Raw genomic sequence first — 6255 nt, 5'->3', positions numbered from 1 at the left:
CAAAACCGAACCGAACCGGCTGGGTTTTTCAAAATTTTAATCGGTTTAATTGGTTTTTTTTTCGGTTCGGTTTTTTCAGTTATTTTTTTTCCGGTTTTCTCGGTTTAATTGGTTTTTTGATTTTTTTGCTCACCCCTACTCATTACAACAATTTGAGATACTCAATATTAATCCTTTTTTTATATATTTTTTTGTACGCGGTGGGATGTGATTTTGCAAAGTCTTAATTTTATTTTTTGTTTAAATTTTTTTATATTTTTAAATCTTTTGATATACTAAAGTTAAAAATAAAAATAAAATATTATTTTGATATATTTTTTTAATAAAAAACACCTTAAAAAATAATCATTACTATAATATCAAACACTAACTTAATTTTTTCATTAATTTTTTATAAAAAATTAGTTTTTTTTCCATAAAATATCCTTCATTTCTAGTAAATTTTCAAATTTCTTTTACTACAAATAAAAAAAAAATTAAAAAATCAACAATCAACTTAGATCAATATATTATCATATAATTTTCAAAACCGGAAGGATGAGCTTACAAGATGTAAAAAAGAGAGGATAAAATTATAATTACATAAGTGCCAATCTAACATAGACTTTTAATTATAATTATAAAATTATATCTTCAAATCTTATTTAAAAACTTAAAATGTTGAGCTGAACCGATTGTTTAATAATTTTTGACTCTTGCAATACTTGCAATAAAGGCCTAATTAAGGACAAATGATATACAAAATTAATAGAAAATCTCAATGTTTATATCTTTATATCATATATAATGCCAGTTATTGAGCTCTTGATTTTGTCTGAGGTCCTCACTTGATTCTTATGGTGGTCAGAAATTCAAAGTCTGTTGTAAGTGGAATATTCAATAGACTAGCTTGTCAAAATTGGATTTTGGCAAGGCTCCATGAATTTCTTTCTGTTAATAAATTAGTTTGTACGGCAGGCATGCTTGAGCTTCCGGGTCCAAAAGACTTGGAGAGCTATTTGCAGGCTATGACTTAATCACACCCCCCTAAGAACTACTATCATGTATATATCGCAGTGATGGGTTGACGGCTCACTTTTTTCAACAGAACTCGTTAGCATTCAGTTTATGTTGCAGATGCACAATCCGTAGGGGTTTTTCTGTGGAAAGAATGGAAACAATTTGCCATCCGATCAGGAAGTTGTAAGTCTTTATCAAACAAATAGTATTGGAAGGATGCAAATTTATTATCCAAACAGAGACACACTTGAAGCCCTGAGAGGATCAAACATGGAAGTCATCCTTGGTGTCCCCAATGACAACTTGGTGTCCCCAGTGACAACCTTCGGGCCCTTGCTGACGCCTCAGCTGCTACAACCTGGATACAAAACAACGTTGTAGCCTACTCATCCAATGTGAGGTTCCGCTACATTGCTGTTGGCAATGAAGTACACCCTAGAGATGCAAATGCACGATATGTTCTACCAGCAATGCAGAACAAACATGATGCACTAGTATCCGCCAACTTACAAGGTCAAATTAAGTTTTCAACGGCGATAGATACGACTTTGTCGGGCATATCCTACCCTCCATCAAAAGGGTCGTTCAGTGACAGTGCAGATCCTTACATAAGCCCTATCATCAACATCTTAAGGACCAATGATGCACCACTTATTGCAAATGTGTATCCCTACTTCAGATATACTGACAACCCACAAAGCATTGATCTTAACTATGCCTTATTTACTTCACCAGAAGTAGTGGTGCAAGATGGTTAATATGGATATCAGAATTTGTTTGATGCATTGTTGGATGCTCTATATGCGGCTCTTGAGAAAGCAGGTGCCGCAAATTTGAGCATTTCTGTATCCGTAAGTGGTTGGTCATCTGAAGGTGGAAATGCAGCAACAGCTGGCAACGCTGGAGCTTCCTATAGGAATCTAATTAATCATATGAAACAAGGGACACCCAGAAGATCTGGAAAGGCTATAGAGACATACTTATTTGCAATGTTTGATGAGAATCTGAAGGCAGCAGGAATTAAACAACATTTTGTTCTATTCCTCCCCGACAGACAGCCCAAGTACCAACTTACTTTTGGTTAATAGAAAAAATAGTGTAGCATGTTGCACCTAATTCCTTTCTGTTCGAACAAGAGTGTTTGAGCTCATAGGCTACTTGTGATGTCCTGCCAGGCTTATTCATATAATACAATAAACTTGTTTGCATTCTGCAAATTATTAATTTGATATTCAAGCAAGTTTCTTGATCCTCTCAAGCGTATACAAACTGGAAGGTTTGCTTTAGAATAAAGGAGAAAAAGAGAAATGGAACAGAGGAGGTGCGTTAGCCATGTTTCATGACATGAGATCTTTAAATACTGATCATGTTCAACAAGGGATGCTTTCTGCATGGTTTTGGAGCATTACTATTTTTATTTTTAAGGGTGTCGTTAGTAAATTTATGAGATTTTATATAGAATAAAATATTTTCCTTATTTAATTACTCTTGCAAGCGATTCATATTAGTAAATTCATGTGACTAGTTTTGGTAGAAAATTTATGCTATAAACTACTTTAATGTGCATGGATTCGATCCCTATATCTTAGAATATCTTGTCATAAATGTTCGCCATGGCTTTCTTTAAAGCAGGTAGTCAAAAAACTATCATGGCTGCCATTTCCCTCTTGTCTGTTGGATTCTTGATGTCTGGCCTAGAAGCTGTAACAGGTACCGTACTCTCTCTAGCATACATACATACATACATACATATATATATATATATATATAGACACACACCCTCTTACTTTTTCTGTTGGCTTGGTTAGATTGCTATATGGTGTTGTCTGGTTGTAGTTTTTTTTTCGTTTATTTCGCTGTTGGGTCTTGTTTGGAGCCCTTTTTGTTCTCCTTGAGCATCTGTTGATCTTTATACCCTCTTGTTGTTTATTTTTCTCTCAATACTTTCTCTTGAATTTTTAATCACTGATTTCTTTCTAACATATAATCTTAACTTTGTTTCCTACTCCAACCAGGTGCTCAATCTTTAGGTGTCTGCAATGGACGGTTGGGCAATGACCTACCCTCTGAACAAGAAGTTGTAGATTTTTATAAAAGCAATGGCATTGGCAGAATGAGAATCTATGATCCAAATCAAGAAACACTCTAGGCTATTAGAGAAACAAAAATTGAGCTTACCCTTGGTGTTCTAATCCAAACCTACAAGCGCTTCCTGATGCCTCAGCTGCAAACAATTGGGGTCCAGGCCAATATACGAGCCTACTCACCTGATGTCAAGTTCCGATACGTTTCAGACGGTAATGAAGTCAAGCCTAGTGATGCTGTAGCTCAATTTGTTCTACCTGCAATGCGAAACATCTACAGTACCATAGCATTTGCTCAGACTGCTCAATTTGTCCTATCCTCCATCAGCAGGTGCATTTAGCGCTAGTGCAGGCCCATACATTAACCCAATAGTCCAATTCCTAGCAACCACAGGGGCACCACTTCTTGTCAATGTGTACACCTGCTTTAGCTATATTGATAACCCACAACATATCGATCTAGGCTATGCGTTGCTTAACCCAAAAGGACCTGCTGTGCAAGATGGAGACTTGAATTACCATAATCTTTTTGATGCGTCACTGGATGCCATCTACTCTGTACTTGAGAGAGCAGGTGGACTCAATGTGGAGATACTTGTATCGGAGACTGGCTGGGCATCGGTGGGGAATGATGCAGCTACATTTAGTCACGCAGAAGATTACTATCAGAATGTGATTAACCATATTGCAAATGGAACTCCGAAGAAACCAGGACGGCCAATTGAAACTTATTTGTTTGCCTTGTTTGATGAAAACCAGAAGGATGGCGCTGAAACTGAGAGACATTTTGGCCTCTTCTTCCCCAATAAACAGTCCAAGTACCAACTCCAATTTTCTTAGAAGAGTTCTGAGTTTGGTTTTTTAGTTTTTAACTAACCAAAGATGTTCTTACTCCTAATTTTAGTAAAGGATCATTCTTCCAATAGAAAGGATGATTCTAGGTTTATTATTTCAGTTACTAGGATTTTTCTTTTTCCTTTTGGTGACAAATTAGTTGAGATGGTCTTGATCATGGAATTTTTATCTTAATCAAGGATGCCTTTATCTGTTTTGTTGGTTTAGATTCAATACCAAATTTATTCTTGATTTAAATTCAGTAGCGAAATACCATCAGTAAAATTCTGACGGGCTCAAAAGGGGCAATAGTTGTCATACTTGCAAGGTTTTGATGCTCCGAAAGCCTGTAAGATATTTTCACTACGACTAACAATGAGAAAATAAAGATGATGATCAGACATGAATAAACCAGTCAGTCAAGCACTTAAACCTGAGCAACATAAAATCGTGACTACACATGACAGCTGAAGGGATACATGAAATGATGCTTAATTCCTTGATTTTATATGTTTTGGAAGGCAGTCGATAACCATGTCGCTGTTGGTGGAGTTCTTGGCATCAGATACTGTAGCAGCATACCTCTCTGTTGACAGATACAAAATCCTTCTCTTTTTAACCTCTGAACCCTGATAATACAAAAACAGTCTGGTCGACAAGCCTACTAAATCCTTTATTCCCCTATAAACTCTTACCATTTTTAATCCAAGTCAAGAAAATGGTATTGAAACTCAAGTCATTTAAGAATTCACTGACTGGAATGAATTAACGAAATGCCATGGCATAAAAGCCTGTTCAAATCCAATCAACATCAACAATATCATATATGCACTGCACAGTTCTTGAAACTACGACTCCCAAGTTCACTGTCAAGATCATCCCTTGAGCGCGTGACCAGAAGTTGATCTCCAGCCAAACATCACGATCAGAGGAAGTTACATTTACAGCATGCAAGCTAATTGATTGACTCAATTGTTTCAATGATGGTAATTCCTAGAATTTCCTGGAGTTAGCAGTACTCCCAGCAATTTTAGTTTTTTATTTTTGGATGGAAGCATTGGAGTCGGCTGTCCCTTTCCTATATTGTGCACTTCCTATATTGTCATGTGTTAATATTTCATGTGTGTGTGTGTGTGTGTGTGTGTGAGTGAGTCCTGCATTATCAGCTCTACGTTCTTATGTACATTTTGCACGTACTCTCTAGGATCGATTAATTTAATATAGCTGTCTAGGTTTATTTTGATTGAGAAAAGGTCGATCTCTTGGGATACAAGTACCCAACACATGTTTTGCAAACAGAAACTCTTACCTGATGAGAGGGTTATAAACTTCTGCCTCCAGGATGCTTATCATAGCAAACTTGAATTCCATCCAAACGTTCTTCTTATCCAAGCTGCTCGAAGATGTCCTCGAAGGAGAGTGATCATGATGGTGGAGGCTCCTCTTATAATTGTAAAGAATGCTTCTCGTGGTAGCGAGAGAGAATTTTATGAGGACTATGGGAGCGGTGACGTTCCCTTTCTGCTCTTTCGCACGTCATTTTGCCCTACCTCCTTTCTGAAATTAAGTTATTTGCACACGCTAGACGGTATATGAGGTACTGCTAATAGAGGAGCCACTTATAATGGGAGGGAAAGTCTTCAACTACTCTTGTATGGATACGAAAGACTTGGTGAGCATTTTTACTTGTTGGACAAACTGTTGGAGATTTGGTAATGCCGACGAAACACCTTGAGTGGGAAGGACACTGACTCTACTGAGTTTTGGAGTTTCTTGGTTATTAACCATCAAAAGAACAGAAAGTACATGAAAAGAAAAGGATATCAAACTGGCTTTTGTTCAAAATTTCCGTAGATGGCATCGTTGAGTAGGTTCATAGAAAACCTCACAAAAATCAAGTCCTTTGCAAAGCTAGTAGAGGGGCTGGGAAGTTGAGAATGCAGGATCCAAGTGGGACCTTACCTCGTAGTTCTGTGATATGAGCCATGTGATTGGGGTGTAGACCCGAGGCCCATCAGAGCTAATGTTACAGCTGCCGTGGTTAATCGGTTCAGGCATGTTGGAAGTGCCGTAAATTTTTTAACGAGTCCTGAGATTTGTTATACAGAATTTTGATGGCAGAAGGACTTGCAACAATTGAGAGTAGTTTATTTCTGATTTGGGATCCTGTTCCCGGTGCAAAACTTCTCCATGGTATTGCTTTTTGGCAGCCATGTGGAAAACGCAAAGGGATGGCTGCATATGTATATATATGAGATGCTTTTAAAGCATTTTTAACTCCATTTTACTATTTTTGTGCACCTTGCGCTACTCCTAATTTGAATACAGCATCATTCTT

At 37.2% G+C, this 6255-nt stretch overlaps 2 pseudogenes; both read left to right on the top strand.

The window, feature by feature from the left end:
- The first annotated feature begins 786 nt into the window (after window positions 1–786).
- LOC105131146 (glucan endo-1,3-beta-glucosidase-like) lies at window positions 787–2084 on the top strand (annotated as a pseudogene).
- Window positions 2085–2612: 528 nt separating this feature from the next.
- LOC105131145 (glucan endo-1,3-beta-glucosidase-like) lies at window positions 2613–3923 on the top strand (annotated as a pseudogene).
- The last annotated feature ends 2332 nt before the right edge of the window (window positions 3924–6255 follow it).

This window comes from Populus euphratica, unplaced genomic scaffold, assembly GCF_000495115.2.
Source record: "Populus euphratica unplaced genomic scaffold, PopEup_1.0 scaffold76.1, whole genome shotgun sequence".
In the NCBI taxonomy this organism is placed as follows: Eukaryota; Viridiplantae; Streptophyta; class Magnoliopsida; order Malpighiales; family Salicaceae; genus Populus; species Populus euphratica.
This window is presented reverse-complemented; position numbering and strand designations above follow the sequence as displayed.